Genomic DNA, 17,507 nt, shown 5'->3' on the forward strand with positions numbered 1-17,507 from the left:
TTATTTTTTCCTGTGATTCTCTTAGGGGCAGGAACTTTGCCTAGAAGCGACCTTTTTCCCTCCATGAGATTTCACTGTACATCTCATCGCCAGCTGAGAACTCTTACCGACCCGGAGCAGCAGGGATGAGGAAGGAATTACCATGATCGGCATAGTCTCTTGTCCGGGGCAGAATGGATATGGGGAAGTCACCTTCCTGTTCACTGTTTCCTTTTATTGTTTGTTTCATCTCAGTCACTAATAGGAAGAACAGGATTTGGTTAGCTCAGGGTAATAGAATTTGCAATTTTTGACCATGCTTGAAGTGTTTTGCTTCTAATCAAATCTGGGAAATAAATGGGAGAGGATGTGCACTGTTTAAAATTTCTTTAAAGGCTGGATCTACAATGCAGGTCCTATAAGGGCTACTTTAAGCCTCTAGTGTTTGATTTTGATAGGAGTCCTCGTCACCGGGTGAATGATGTTCCTGTGAATGATCCCACCAGTGAATGAGGAAAACAAGTATATAGAGCACAAATATACGCGTGTTAACTTTTTGTAATATAGCAGTCAAGAATTCAGGTTTTTTTTTCACACTGATATGAGTTTCCTCATCAGTAAAGGGGACATAATATTTTCCACCTTGACAGCAGGTTATAAGATTAAATAAAATAATAATGCATGTGGAGGAATCTATATGCCAGTGTTCCTGGCACACAGGAAGTACTCAATAGATGGTTATCGTTATTGGTTTTTATTTGTTTTGTTATATTTCTTATAAAGAGTACTCATTATACCACGGCTTATAAATTGGAGAAAAGTTTTTTTTTTAATGTTTATTTATTTTTATCTATTTATTTTGAGAGAGGGAGAGAGAGAGACAGCAGGGGAAGGGACAGAGAAAAAGGGAGAGAGAATCCCAAGCAGGCTCCTCACTGTCAGCGCAGAGCCCAATGTGGGGCTTGAACTCACGAACCGCGAGGCCATGACCTGAGCCGAGATCAAGAGTCAGACACTTAACCGACTGAGTCACCCAGGTGCCCCAGGAGAAAAGTTTTAATTGGAACACCGAGATACCCTTGCTTTCCAAGTGTTTTTGTTGATTGATGTTGTGCTGACATAATATTTTAGCAGAAAAAGAAAATCTTTCTCAATGGGTGTATGCAGAAAGTAGCAGTCTGTAATAAGATGTAAATATGTGACTTGCACACCTTACAATGATACATAGTTACATTCAGCATAAGCCACAACTGAAATGTTTCATTCTTAAAATGTATATGACCTAACAATATACTATGGTATATAATTTAAGCTCAGTAAAATGGGAAAGCATTTTTTATGACGTATCTCTAATTTATTGTTATTTTATCACTTATACATATGATACATATTTATTTGTAATACACATATATCTTTGGCCACCTACTTTATTTTCTTAACTTATGGGCAGTACATTGCTCATGAATGACATAGTTTGTCAGTTATTTATCTTTCCAAAGTATCTAAAAGTGAATGAAGCTTGAATTGAGCAAGGAAGTATCATAAATTAAAAAGTGAATTCTCTAAGAAAAGCTGGGAAAAGGTTTGAATATAAAATTAAAGTACATTTTGCCATAAAATGTAACTGTCAAAGTGGCATGAACCCAAATGTGAATTATGATTGGATTGAATTTGTATTTTTATCTGATGAAGCACTAAAGAATCATTCTGAAGTCATTGATCTTGGCCAGCTTAAATCTTTATTTTTCTGATAACATGTCAATCAGGTATAAAGGTGGTGAGAGACCATTTAAGCCTGTGCATTTATTTGTCAATAAAACGTGTGCTCTATTGGTTTTTTCTCAGTTGCATTATTTTATCATGTCAATATTTCATAAGATTATATGACTGACTAATGGGAATAGTTATTACCAGTGTTGATGTACTTTGAAAATAGCAATCCATATTTTATGGACCAGAAAGAGACAAAACCTTTACCTTTGACCTTATTGAGCATAACAGTAAGGTAATGTAAATGAAATCTGCTTCTTATTTCACAGATTCCCAATTAGCTTCTGGTGGCCTCAGGGATAAATGTTAGAGTAGGTAACTTATCCTTTCTTGGTTTATAAGAATGATTTATGGACATCAAACAAAATTCTTCCAAAGGCAATTTAGAGGGAAGAGAAATTACTTAATGCACACGAGAAAAACAATACTATGAGCAATTTTACGTAAGTCTTTGCTTATGATAAAAGTAACTAATGCATGTTCTCTGTGAACATCAGAGATAAGAACACATAAGCGAGAAGGAAAACAATCATGTCCAATGAAGACACCCAGACATATCACTGTTAATGTCAGTGTATATACGTCCAGTCTTTTTTCTACGCATATAAGTTTCCTTTCCCAAATGCATTCTATCCACTATTAGCAACCTAAATTTTTACCAGATCAATTTTTGTACTTTTTATGCTCTACCACTTTGTCAAGAAAATAATAAGCTAAAGCAGGTAATTTTTACAATATAATTTTTCTCCATTTAATGCCTTGCTACTTGTATTTTTTCACTTTTGCATGTGAATTATGCAGTTAGATAATTTGCTTGTATAAAGTACCCTGAATTCTCTAAGTGTTTTAACAGCACTGATTTGTTGGTGGTCATATATTTGACAAGTTATAGTTAAGTATGCTTTCAATATAACAGAAAGATTTTTTTTCCCTGCAATACAGCTACAAACAAAATTAGAATAATGTAATCAGACTTCCATTCATAAAACATGGCTAGTAGCTAGATTTAGGCCATGTCCCGGGCTATCTCTAAATATTTTTGACTACTGACTGGTAGCCAGCTGATGTCCCATGATTCTTGCTTCCTGGTATCCACACCCTTGTGTAGTCCCTTCTTACCTTGAACAGAGCTGACCTGGAAACCAACAAGGATATTGTGGGTGTGTGACATCAAAGGCCGGGCCATAAGAGGGATCTTCTTCTCTTTTGTATCATAGGTCGGACAGTTTGATTTGTATCCCTCCATCGCCCTCTCGTCGTATAACATTAAATAAACATATAAGCGTAATAATATTTTTTAATAAACATGAAATCTTGGTCATACTTGGTCAAACTTGAACATACTGTTTGACCGTAGGCTGCTTTCCTTTAGAGAGAGTACATATAGTATATATAGATGTAATCCATTCTTTTCGATTCTTTCCCTTAATAGTCTAAAGCAGGAGTTGGCAAGCTATGGCCTGTGTGCCAAAATGTCCTGCCACTTGTTTTTGCCTGCTCTGTGAGCTGAGAGTGGTTTTTATATTTTTAAATGGTTGGGAGAAAATTAAAATAGGAAAATATTTCCTGATAGGTAAAAATTTTATGAAATTTAAATTGTAGTGTCCATAAATAAAGTCTTATTGGGACAGAGTCAGGCTCGTTTGTTTATATATTCACAACTCAGCTGAGTCGTTGCAACAAATGCTTTCTGACTGCCAAAACCTAAAATATTTACTACTGGGCCCTTTACAGAGCTTGTCAATTCCTCTTCTACAGCATGCTGCCTAATAAGAATATAATGCAAGTCACAAAGATCACTGTAAATGTCCTATTGGCCACATTAAGAAAACATAAAGAGAAATAGGAAAAATAATTCAAATAATCTTATGTTTTAAGTAACTCAAAACATCAAAAATATCATTTCAGCATTTAATGAGTCTAAAAAATTATACATGAGACATTTTACATGCTTCTTTTTCATGCTAAGTCTTGGATGTACAGTCTATACTTTGTACTCACGGCACGTGTGGACTCATAGTAGCCAGAGTTCAAGTGCTCTGTGGCTATGTGGCTAGTGACTGCTGAAGAAGACAGTGTAATTATATAGTGCAGATAACCATGATTTATATATATAAGTGTATGTGGATGTTCATTTATTTATTTATATAGTTCGCTGATAGACATCCAAGCTGTTTCCGGTTGTTTTTGTCCTTATCAACATTGCTGTCCTTATGCATATTTATATCTATGCAGCCTGGAGTTCCAGAAGTGGAGTTGCTGAGTCAAGGACATGTACAGTGTTAGTTTTCACAGATACAAGAATTTATTTTTGGAGTGAAGTTCAAAGGTAAAAGCATGTTTTTTTGTACATCATCAGAAAAAGTGTTCTTTTTTTCCCATGTTGTTTTCTCGCAGTGTTCTTTGTAGAAGAGAAAGAACTTTTTTGTTAGTACTTTAAAATCTGCATTAATGTGAAATCCCCATAGTTTTTTGGGAGGGTGTTGGCCACCAGTTTTTGTAGTAAAAACTAGTGTACGTGTTAGAATGCCTTGCAGATTCTAAACAGTTCCAAACGTATCATTTTCCATGATGCTTTGGCAACTCCATGTAGGACGGGGTTTTATCCTTATTTTATGGCTGCTGAGGCTGAGCCTCTGGAAAGTTAAATGATCTGCCTGAAGACACCAGGTTTCTTCTAGCTAAAAAGCTAGAGCCAAGATGTAGAATAAGTCCTGGATCTCCCTACTGCCATGTTGCCTGCCTAGTTCATTTGTTAATTTATTCAAAAAATCTATTGGGCATCCACCCTGTGTGAGGTCCCAGCATTTCAGTAGGGTACAAGACCAATGGGCTTCTGCCCCAGCCCCAGCCTGAGGGATATAAAAAGTAGCAAATCTGTGAAGCACCTGTACAAAAGAAACATAATTCAATTGCTTTAAGCATGCTTGAGCCCCTATTTCACTGAGAGGAAGCCCTTCATCTCATTAGAGGGATTGTGATCAAGTGATGATAAAAAAAAAAGACAAGGACTCAGAATTATCTCGGTGTGCCTTCTGAATGAACCACTTAAAGCCTCAAGCACTTTAAATCATTGAGACATTTAGCTACTTTCAGAGTTGCACAATCAGATGCACTTATAGAACTTCAGAGTTTTAGACCTGTTGCTTGTCCGTTTGCTGTCCCAACACCAAGCCCAGTCAGTTAAGACAATGGACAGAGTGCAAGTACAGTTCCTATACTATATAAGAAGGTAACATAATTTCCCCATGTGATGAAACATCTGGGCTTGGAATTCTAATATGCAACATTAATCTTTCAATGGCAGTAGGAGTATCAAGGGCTCGAATTTTAGTGAAAGAAATTATCCATGTGAGACCTAGAAATAAATTCTTAATGAGTAGAATCAGTAAGTGAGGATATGTGTGTGTGTGTGTGTGTGTGTGTGTGTGAGAGAGAGAGAGAGAGAGAGAGAGAGAGAGAGTGTGTGTGTGTGTGTGTGTGTGTGTAATTGGGAGTGGAGGTGGTATTATTTCAATTTTAGTACGTGCAGTAGAAAATTTTTATTTCATGTACCTCTTAATGCTTTCAGTTGCCTGCCTACTTTAGCCCCCAACCCAGTCTCTACACTTTTCTACCCTGCTCTGTGTCCTGGGTTCTGTTGGGTTTGGCCAATGGCAAGGGGTAAGGGGGAGGAGAATGAATTAACACCTGGCTGGGGAACAGAATGTAAAAGGGGTTCTCTTCTTCAACTACAGCTACCCTGGGGGATCCTTTGGAAAACACATCTTCTCCTTAACTGATCGGGTCAAAGAGTGAGCACCTGCTTTGCAAGCCTTGATGCGCTTGGCCATTTCTTGTTGATTTCCCAGAGCCTTGCCCACATCTTTGTAAATAATTTCTTTTCAAATTCTTTTCAGTGTTCCTTTGGGCTGGCGACTGTTTTCTGTTGTCCTGCCAGGTTACTGCCTGATATGCCCTTTTTTTAATGAGAAGTCCTTGTTTACTGTTCTTATTTGTAGACCTTTATAAGTACGTAAGTAGCAGACCATCATTATGCCTCTTGTTAAGCATTTTTGGAGACAATTTTGGATTCCTATCAAGGTACACTTAGATATTCTTAGGCTGCTGGACTAATTGCATGCTTAAGTGTGTGCATTTAAAAACAGCTTTCTTGGGAAGAAGAAATCATCAAAAAATATTTAGAAAGGGCAATGACCTTTTGTAAAGGCATCCCATTAAAACGTTTCATATTTTTACCTTGACCATCATTTTTCTCATTAAACAATATGCATTATTTATTAATAAGTCCATTCACAGGGACGGGCAGCAAATTGGCAAATTGGCCTTTACATTAAACTTTTAATGCTAAATCTGTAATGAGTATGTCAAACTGCTGTGTGTAAAATAATTCTCTCTCCTCTTTCTACCCATAACTGCAAAAACTTGAGTGGGCCTCAGGACTGCTGTGTGTATATAAGGTTCATTTCTTTCTGAATGCTTTTCCGACCGAAATTAAGAAATCACATTCTTTATAGTTCTGCTATCTTTGAATTTTCACCTCTATTAATTAGAATTTAACTGTTTCTTTTTAATTAATTAATTTAATGTTTATTTATTTACTTAGAGCGCCCAAGGTGGGGAGGGGCGAGGGGCAGAGAGAGACAGGGAGAGAGAGAATCCCAAGCAGGCTCCATGCTATCAGCACAGAGCCTGACTCAGGGCTTGAACTCACAAACCATCAGATCATGACCTGAGCTGAAATCAAAAGTCGGATGCTTAACTGATGGAGCCACCCAGGCACCCATTAGCTATTTTTTTAATTTAAGTTCACATTTCACTCTAAGGGATCATTTACTTTATCCATAGTATTCTGCAAGTTATACTTAGGAAAGAACAATCTGATTATGCTATTTTCAGCTTAAAAGTGTCCAATTATTCCCATTGCCCACCAATTAACTCTTATGGGTATGTAAGTGTACTTATAATCTATCCTCCATTTTTCTTTCATTACCTTTTTCTATTTTCCTTTCTTCTTCCTTCTTACAGAATGCTACCGCCATCATACAAATCTGGCAGGTCACTGTCAACTCTGTGCATTATCCCCCACCACATGCTTTTACATGCTGGATCCATTGAACCACAGGGCTACAAAATGTATGAAGCAAAAACTAATAGAAATAGAAGGAGAAACAAAAAATCCACAATAACGGTTGGAGATTCCAGTACTCTTTTCTTAGTAATTGATAAAATTAGTAGACATAGAATCAGCAAGGATGTAGAAGGACTGAATAATACCTTTAAACAATTGGAAACCAATTGGCATTTACAGAGCCCTCCAACTCTCCCTCTCTCTAGATTGATCACTTTTGGAACCTGGACTACTGGACCAGTCTAAATTTATGAAAATTTCCCTCAACAGCAGGTCAAGTGGGATGAGAAGAACTACTCTGAGTTTATTTTTAAAATCCTTTTTGAAGGTGTGCCATATTTAATTCCAAAAGCATTTATGATGATTTTGTTGTGGAATTGTTCATCTCTTTCTATTTCGGCAAATTCCTCAAGCAGCTCTGGTCTATGAGGGGATGCATTAGAGCTAAAAGCCCTGGAGCCCTTTTCTAGGATGTTAATATAAAACACTTGCAAACTGGCTTCTACAGTTAGTCGTGGCTTTGAACAGTCCTTAGCCATCGTGTATGATTCAGTGGTTCTCTAAAGATTGCCCAAACCAACAGCATCAGCCTCACCTCAGAGACTGTTAGAAATGCAAATTCTAGGGCTCCAAGATAGCCCTTCTGAATCAGAAATTTAGGGTAGAATCCAGCAATGTGCATTTTAACACGCCTTCCAGGTGATTCTGATCCAAGCTAAGTTTGGCAGATGCACGCTAAGGTTTAGCAACTAGGGTACAGTTAGCTTCGCTTCTGCCTTATTTCAAGCAGGGCTCTGGACAACCCTAGAGTTGATTTTCCAGCCATTGGGAATTCACACGATACTGTCCCAAGCCGACCGCCTGGCCACAGAAGTTCCAAGTGGCCCACTACTAGCTTAATTCGGCAGTAGGCATCTGAGGCATTAAAATTCCATCACATGTCTGTCCGTTTCCTACTCATAAGCCTTTTCAATTTGCAGCTTCAAATTACAATCCCCAGAATGAGCAGGAGGAACCTGAACACATACCACTCTTCAGATTCTTATGTGATTAGCTCATTATTAGCCCATTTAAGAAGACATATTCTTTCTAAATTATGTGTCGTGTTCTAACTTCCTTCTAAAACTTAATCATTATACTCCTGACTCTCTCCCTCTCCTTCTCTCTCTCTTTTAAATTTCCAGTTGGTAGTTATTTTCGCATGGTGCTTGCCAGACTGAGTTTAAAACTTCACTGTCTGTTTTAATATCTCAATTGGTTGCCATAATATGACTACAGAGGTTCCTTAAATCAGAAATATGTCTGCCAAGTAAAGCTTTCTGTCTGAAACATGAATGTGACCTGTTTCCTCATCATTTCAAGCTCTGTTATAATTAAGGATTGGTGAACCCCATTTCAGTTGGAGTTAGTTGAATGTCTAATGTTTATTCAAACATCCTGGTTTCAATAAAAATTCTACATGTGAGTTGCCAGCACTTTTTTCCATTAACTTTTAAATCCCTGTGTGTTTCAAGGGAAATATCATTCTTACGTTTCTGATTCATTTACACTTAACTCATCAGAATATTATTTTGTTAGAACTAGTTTTTTTCTAAGTATCACATACTCCTTGAAATCTTGAGAAATAGGATGTTAGCTAAAACACTGCAAAGTATAATCCAAGCCAAGGCTTAGAAAAGTTGAACCATATTTGGCTTTGTTTCTGAATTTGGCCTTAAGTGCCTTACGTTTAAAGTTATAACAGATTAGCAGGATTGTTTTCACTATTCCAGAAAAATAGAACTGTTTGACTTGTACCTCTGGATGCAGTCACATGTGCAAGGTTGGAGGAAATTATTAAGAATCTAAATGACAGTAAACTACCTGTAGTACCAATGTTTTCATTTCAGTGATGGGTAGGGCATTTCTCTAGAATGTCCACGAGAAGAGAAATTGTCTGTCCATTTAGCCCTGGAAGTTGGGGAACATGGAAGGAAAGCAGGTGGCCAGCTGCTGTCTGACCAAAGGTTGCACATGGCAAATCTCCAAGAACACAGACTGATGTGAATGAATATTTCACTTCTTAAATCAGGCTACACTTAAAAATGTAATCTTCTGTGTTACTGGATTGACAGAAATGTACAAGTAAGTGCTTCTTTGTGTGGTTAACATGTCTGTATTAGCCAGGGTTCGGTCGGGAAATCAGACACACACTGAATATTTCCACAGAGAGAATTTCATAAAGGGCACCAGCTGAATGGGTATGGAACACTCAAAAATCAAAATGGGGGAGCCGGGGTAGCGCAGAGCTAGCTACAGGAAGCTGTTGCCATGCCTGAGGCTGGAGGAGCACAGGGAATAATGAGTTTCTCAAAAGCTTGGAGGAAGGCCCCCATGGAGCTGGAGATCACACCTCTGAGAAGGGGTGAGGCAATCTGGAGTGCTAGTGACTTTGCATGCTGTTCCATGTTCTGGAAGGAGCTAGATGCCAAAGGTGATTGCTGCTCTCAGAGTGACACTCCCTCTTATTCTGAGTTGTGGTGCATTCAGGATTTCCATTGAAACCATATATAGATATTTGTCTCTCAGGTTGAAATGCTGTATGGATGTGTGTGCCTTCTTTCTTTGTCTCAGTCTCTAAGAACTTCATTGTCCTCATTCATAAAATGGGACTAATAGCCTTAGCCTCTACTCATCTTGATGGTGGCTTTGGAAAATAAGGAAATATTAGAACACGTGGGAAATGATAAAATACCAAATCAATTCTGGGTCTTGTTATTTTTTAGGTTTTATTTCAAAATATAATACTGGAGTAAGAGAAACTTAAGACAATTGCTTACGATCCCACTGCCTAATCAAATAAATGGTTTCTTCTTCTCTCTCCCTTTTTTAAAATGTTTATTTATTTTTGAGAGAGACCCAGAGAGAGAGAGAGAGAGAGAGAGAGAGAGAGAGAGAGAAGAGGGATTATGAGTGGGGGAGGGGCAGAGAAAGTGAGGGGGACAGCGGATTGGAAGCAGGCTCTGTGCTCACAGCAGAAAGCCGGATGCAGTGCTCAAACTCAAACTGCAAGATCATGATCTGAGCCAAAGTTAGAGGCTTAACTTCCTGAGCCACTTTTCTTTTTAAAATCCTTGTTTTGTTTACTTTCTGATGTTATTGTCACGTTACACTCGAAGCCCTAGGAGTTTAGTGTTTCAGGACAAGTGAACTATTTTTCAGTGCACCAGTTCTTAAAAAATAGATATAAATGAGGTTTTTTTTAAAAGAAATCTATTCAGAAGGAAGGAAGAAACTTTACATGAAATCAGATTATTAACAAATAGTGTTAAGGACATTTTACAGCTGCAGATCATGGCGCTGAAAGAAAAGCATAGCTGTGTTTATAAAATTGTAAACAGAAATACAATTCCATGCTCCTTGAACATGAGTATGCTGCTTTTTACACAGGTGAAAGTGAAAATATTTATAAGATACAGTTATGGCACCTGATGCAGAAATATGTTGATCCTTCAAATTTTATATTTCTGATTTGAAACTGAGCACTTGGTGTGCAATACCCTCAAGGAAAAAAAAAATAGTATCAAGCACTTGGAGGAAGGATTTAAAGTCACCATTTGAAGTATGTTGTTTCGAGCATTGACAATCCCTGAAAATTTGGAGAGATTGTGTCCTCTGAATAACAGAGAGTCATTTTGATGCCCCTTTTGTTTTTTGGGTTTTCGCTTAGCAAAGCAATGTACAAATTCACTGAAATATCTATTATCCATGAATCTTTTTTTTTTTTTCCAGCCCGCTTCTAACCACAAGTGACAGTGGGTACCTTATACTATATTTGATAAAGAGGCACAGTTTTTATGATAGAGTTTTTTACTTTTTTCATCAAAACATAGAGTATTGGTGTGTTACCCTTTGTAGCCCCCACCCACACCCCCAAGGTGTTTTATTCCCTAACCCTCCCTATCCCCATCACTAAAAGTGGGTGGCAATGGACTCATTTCCCCTTGGGATATTGTTGGAATAGGCTGCCGTTATGTGTATTATTTTCTTAGTCAATGAGCTTCGGAAGACAAAAAGCTATCAGTCTGCCACTCAGTGACTTACTTCAACACAAAAATACCCTTAGGGGAACCACAGTGACTGGTAGAGTAGAAGGGATTGCTTCAAGTTTAGACTTTTCCAGTGAAAATGAATTGGAAAGTTAGAGCTGTTGTAACATGGGGGGCGTTCCAGGGGGAGTGCCACGATCAATTGGAAAAGGGAAATGTGAATCTGAAATAGCTATTTGGTCTTCCCACTCGTGTAGCAGAAAATGTTAAAATTGTATCTGGTCTGAAGCATTCAGAGTCACAATTGAATTTCAGTAAAAGTGTCTAACACGGTGCGTAAATGTATGCAGAGTCGCCATTCCATTGGTCCTTTAATGAATCTGGAGGAGTTGCAGAGGCGACACATTGTCCCTAGAAGCAGTATATATGTATATATATGTACACACACACACACATGCATTTCCTTCCAAGGAAATGATCCCCAAATGAGGACTATTATTCTGTCAATGTCAGTGCCCTTGGGATGTCAATGAAGTATTTTTTAATCCTCACCCTACCCCCTGTTTTTTTTTTTTAATGACTTTACAAAGTCAAGAGCAGTCTCTAATACATTTGAACTAACAGTATATAAGGTTTGAAAAAGCTGTCACGGTATCAATCAGATGTCAACTCTACAGAAACTGTACAATGTCAGTGAAAATTTATCCATCAGTCTTCAGGATTTTCTATTTGGGGAAACCCTAGAAGTCACAGGGCATTCTCTATAGCTCCAATTCACGGCAAAGGATATCACTGAGAAATATTTTTGTGGTTGGGTCAGTTTCCCATTGTACCCATGAAAAGTGAGGTCATAAATTTAAAAAAAAAAGTTATTGAAATAATGGCCTGGGAAGCATGAAAGAGAAGAAAGAATACAAATGGTTTGTTTGTTTGTTTGTTTAAAGAAAAACAGATTGAAGGTAATCTTACAATCTGGGAAAACACTGTACATTCTGTGTTCTGTGATTTTATTTTACTGTTTTTTTTTTTTTACATTGCTCAAGTTTATTTATTTATTTTGAGAAAGAGAGAGAGAGAGCACAAGCAGGGGAGGGACAGAGAGAACAAGAGACAGAATCCCAAGCAGGCTCCACACACAAGCACAGAGCCCAGTGAAGGGCTCAGACCCAGGAACCTTGAGATCATGACCTGAGCTGAGATCAAGAGTCGGACGCTTAACTGACTGAGCCACCTAGGCGCCCCTTAACATGTTTTATTGTGGTTAAATATCATAACCTGAGATTTACCATTTTTAAGTGTGCAGTGCAATGACATTAAGTACATTTGTATTGATGGGCAACCATCACCACCATCCAACTACAGAGCTTTTTCATCTTTCCAAACTGAAACTCGGTGTCTATAAACAGCAACTCCGCACTTCTCCCCACCCCACCACCAGCCCCTGGCAACCACATTTCTACTTTCTATCTCTACAAATTTGACGATTCTAGTTATATCATCTGAGACGAATCATACAGTATTTGTCCTTTTATGTCTGTCTTATTTCACTTAACACAGTATCTTGAAGTTTTATGCGTCCCGTGATTTTTTTTTTCCGAAATGTTTGTTTTCAGTGTTAAATGATGAAGTTTTGTGATACCGAAACACTCCTTAAAACTGACTTTTTTAAAGGCAGTTTTAAGGGCTATTTAAAGCAACATCCAATTAAATTCAAATCAGGAAATATAGATTAATCCCTTTAGACATATCTCTGTCCTACATCTTCAAATATAATAATAATGACAACACTACATAAGGCTTTCTATGTGTTAGGTATAATTCTATGTGCTCTGCGTGTATTCATTTATTTAATTCTTGTAATATCCCTACAAAAGCGGTCTGTGATTTTCCTAATTTTATAGAGAGTGATCTGAGGCATAGGAAGGTTAAGTAACTTGCCTGTGAGCATTACAACAGGTAAGTAGTGTAGCCGTGTTAAGCCCGGGCTGTCCGGTTCTAGACTCTGTGCTTTCAGTCACTGTATGTCATTTCCTTTGATGTTCCTGTCCCATCAGCCAGAGACTCCTTAAACTGGTCTGAGGTGGGGTCTGAGTGCTCACTCACAGTGTTTTAAAGTTCCTTAAGTGATTCCAGTGTATAGTCCAGTTGAGAACTTGTGGAATAGAACGTAGGAAAGTAATAGAAAATGAGCCTTGGTGCCTGAGTGAATTGGCCTTTGAATAGTTGTCTCCTGAAGGAGTTTGGCCTTGATTTACTTAGCAGTGGAAGAAGTCATGGAAGTTCCGGGGAGTTACATAAGGAGAGCTTGTTCTAAGCAATCCAATATGATCAAGTTCTTAGTTGCCAGCTATTTTGTAGAATCTTGTGGTACGTCGTGGTGCTCTTGCTGGGTTTCGCTTCACCTTTGGTGGTGTGGAGAGGGGGCATCCCAGAGGGGAAACGTTTGCACCAAAAAGGGGTATCTAAATATAAGTTAGAGGAATAATGCTCTGGAGGTAGTATATCCAAAGTGTAGGCGGTCATGAGCCAGAGTAGTGTTTTAGGACAGTCGAGTAGGTAGTAGAAAATATGAAAGGAAAGGACCAATGAGATCAATTGATGGAATTGTTTCATTCTTAAAATTTTATTTCTTTTTATTTATAGCGTTCGAATAAGTTCTGGTGGATATCTTACTTACATTAGCTTTCTTTTTCTCTCAAAATGCTATACTAGGTATCCGTGCCCATACCCTTAGACCTGGCACCTGTTTGGGTTTTGTTTTACTCATTGGAGAAGTGTGAAGTTTCAGGGTTCTGTAAAGGCCTTTCAGCCTTGATTTTATGACTTTGGGGCTTGGGGTTTATCCTCCTGGATTGTGAAATCTCTTCTCTGTATACAGAGCTCCCAGGGGCCCAAAGGCCCGAGGAAGGAAGCTTTTTCAGAAAATAATGTTAGTGCATTAGAATTGGACAATCTTGGAAGATGGAATCCTTATTCCTCTTCTCATTGAGACAGGCACCGGTGATCCATCTTGCCTCTGTCACCCTAATTTAGGTCATTCCTATTGTGAGATGTCTCAAATAGTACCTGTCTGGGTATAAAATTTATGTTGAAGAAGCATTAATGCAAGCTCTTAATAAGATGAAGAACTTAACAGTATGCTGTTATCTGGGGATGATATATTTTATATACTCAAGACATGTTTAATTAGCTCTGCACGAGTCGAATTGGCTCGGGCAGTGAGGAAGCTTTCTTTTTACCCATTTCTCCCATATTCTGCTATAAAAACAGGCAAGATATTCAAGAAATATCCATTCAACTCTGGCATATTTGTACATCAGTCTCTCTCCTTGCCTCTTCCTCTGTTCCTACAAAATTACTCTGTTTTGTAAATTCAGTTCTTGCTACAGATGGAGGCCAGGGGAGAGCTTTTCAAGAACCACACAATAGAACAAGTAATAGAGCTGATAGGTGTTAGAATTCCTCAAATATTGAACATGCATTCTTTTAAAACAGACTTGCTAAATATTGCATGAGCATTTACATCTGAGCAGCGCTAAAGGGTTTTATAACCATTGGTGTTCACTCCCATTTTTCAGATGAGGACACTGACCAGAGTTTGAGTGATTTGCTCAGAGCTTTAAGTATTGAGGCCAAGACTCAAAATAAACCTCTACCCCAAATCTCTGCTTCTTTTCAAACAGAAAAATCCAAGTTAATTTATGAAGGTCATTACCCTCTTTCATGAATAAAAGAAGATGAAATTTACTAAGCCGACATACCTTTGAAATTCAAGGGACAGATGGGAGCTTGAGATTTATCTCTGGTGGGTCCTGCCATTCGGAGCCAGGAAGAGATGTAATGAGCATGATGATGATTTTGAATTTTACCTCAAATCACTAAGTATTTTCATACTTGTGGTTGGTCTCAGTTATTACCTGAAAATACCTTTGAGATACGTGGGTTGGTATTTTTTTTTAATTTTTTTTTAATGTTTATTTATTTTTGAGACAGAGAGAGACAGAGCATGAATGGGGGACGGGCAGAGAGAGAGGGAGACACAGAATCGGAAGCAGGCTTCAGGCTCTGAGCCATCAGCCCAGAGCCTGACGCGGGGCTCGAACTCACGAACTGTGAGATCATGACCTGAGCTGAAGTCGGATGCTCAACCGACTGAGCCACCCAGGCGCCCCATGGGTTGGTGTTTTGATCTGACTACATTTTGAAGCTCTCATCTAAGGTCACACTCCTAGTCTGTGTTGACGCATGGCCATGAAAAAGCTGCACCCAAACTCACACTGGGACTACCAGGAAGTTTTCTCAAATTGTATAACAGCTAATACTTTTTGATAGAGAAAGACGAATGAATGGAGCCTAAAAGAGAAGATCCCATCAAAAGTGACAAAAAACAGAATGATGTAGGTCGTTATCTGTTGTAAGGTATTTTAAAAAAGGAAGGGGGCAATTTAGAAATCTTCTGAAGAATAAAAATCTTAGCAAGAGCAGTTATTTCCTTTGATAAAGACAGGTCTTTTGGTTGAGATTTTGATGTCTAAACTCCTGGAAAACGTCTGATTTTTTCATTTGAAAGAACTATAGGAGGTAAAATAAGGAAACATTTCTTACAATGTATGTTTCTATTCTAAGAAAGAGAGCTACTAAGTTGTTAATAAGGAAGATTAATTGTGACTACAGTAATGCCTTGCTTCATTCACAAAAGCACGGCTGAATGTTTGCAGTATATTGAGAGAGTTCAAGAATAGAGGGCTCAAATTTTCTTTACAAATTAGGGATTTAAGACACTGAAATTTATTTTCTTGCCTATTCCCACCAAGTTTATTTCTACTAGTCTTGAGTGCTTAACCCTTTAGAAAGCAGGATAAGGAGTAATGAGCTTGGGTTTCTTTGTCTAGCAGCCAAAGAAGATGTAACAGTTGCCTGGACAAATTGTTCATATGCATTTTATAGGACTTTTATCTTTTCCTAAACATTTTTATTTATCCCTTCCAAATGGATCAATGGATATTGATGCAAATATATTTCTGTAAAGATTTAATCCGGATGCAGGGATAGTAAATATCTGTCAAACTACATACCACCTCTGCAATGGTGGTAAAGAAGAATTTAGAAGTTTGACCGAGCTCCCTAATCAAAAGTTCTGGGGTTTGGTAACTTCCATGGTCTCAGGCAGTGGAGACTATGGAAACACATCAGTCCAATTGTACACTCAAGGAAAGATAGATGGCAATAATGTGATTGTGTGTTTATAAATTTATAGAAGAGTTTGAACGAGAAGCACCCCTGGGGAAATGGCATGCTCTAAAGGGATTAGTAGATCTTGAAGAATAAGTAGTTACGGTAGGCGGTAAAGAGACCTTTACATGAACAGAACCGTAATACAATATGCCAAATCAGGAATGTCTAGGAGTAACAGCTTTACCAAAATAGCCAAAGATGAGCTTACTTTGGAAAAGCCTGGAAGTACTTTGAAAATATAGCTAATAATTCTAGCCACCAATCAGTGAACATTTACTGTGCTTAGCTTGGCTCAGTTGTGTGCCTTGGTTCTAATTCTAAGGATGATCTTGCAAGGAGACATTATTATTAACCCTATCTTACACACAAGGATTTTAAGTCTCAGAGAGGTAAGATCACTCCCCTGAGACCCATGGTTTATAAGTGATAAAGTCAGATTAGAAGTCAGATCTGCTTGACTCTAGAGTTCACACTCTTATACACTCATAGTATATGTTTCATTTTTGTTTTTGTTCTTGTTTTCTTCTGGGTATGATAAAACCCAGGGTCTTAAATGCCAGATTACAAGTTTTTGTTTGTTTGTTTTAGAAACATTTTATTTGGCATTTTTGACATATCAGATAATTCACCCTTTCCAAGTATACAATTCCAAAAATTTTCAGTAAATTTACCAAATTCTGCAACCACCAGTCTAAAGCAGTCTTGGAATATTTTGATCACCTCAACCTGATCTGTCATGTGCATTCCTTGTTAATCCCTTCCCTGTCTCTTCTCCTATTTGTAGCAACTGCTCATCTACTTTCTGTTTTTATTACTTTCCCGGGTATTTCCTGTAAGTAGAATTATATACTATAATAATATAACATGTGGCATTTGCGTCAGACTGCTTTCACTGAGGATGTTTTTGAGATTCATCAATGTTGTGACATGTATTCATAGTCTCTGCCTTTTTATTGCTGAATAGTATTTTACTGAAAGGATATACCACACTTTGGGTACCCATTCATTAGCTGATAGACACTTAAATTGTTTCCAAGTTTGGGCTATTATGAATGATGCTGATAAGAACATTCCTGTCCAAGTCTTCGTGTGGACACGTTTTCATTTCTCGTGGATATAGACCTAGGAGTAGAATTGCTACTCTATGTTTAGTCTAGCATTTTGAGGAACTTCTAAGCACTTTTCCAAAGCGTATCATTTTATGTTTCTACCGCAACATCTGAGGGTTCCGGTTTCTCCACGTCTCTGCCAGTCTTCATTATTGACTATCTTTTTTATTATAGCCTTTTTAGTGAGTGTAAAGTCACATCTGCTTTTGGTTTCTATTGGTATTTTTCTAATGACTAATGTTGGGCATCGTTTCA

The sequence above is a fragment of the Panthera pardus genome, unplaced genomic scaffold, assembly GCF_024362965.1.
Source record: "Panthera pardus isolate Hobbes unplaced genomic scaffold, ASM2436296v1 HiC_scaffold_8, whole genome shotgun sequence".
NCBI lineage: Eukaryota > Metazoa > Chordata > Mammalia > Carnivora > Felidae > Panthera > Panthera pardus.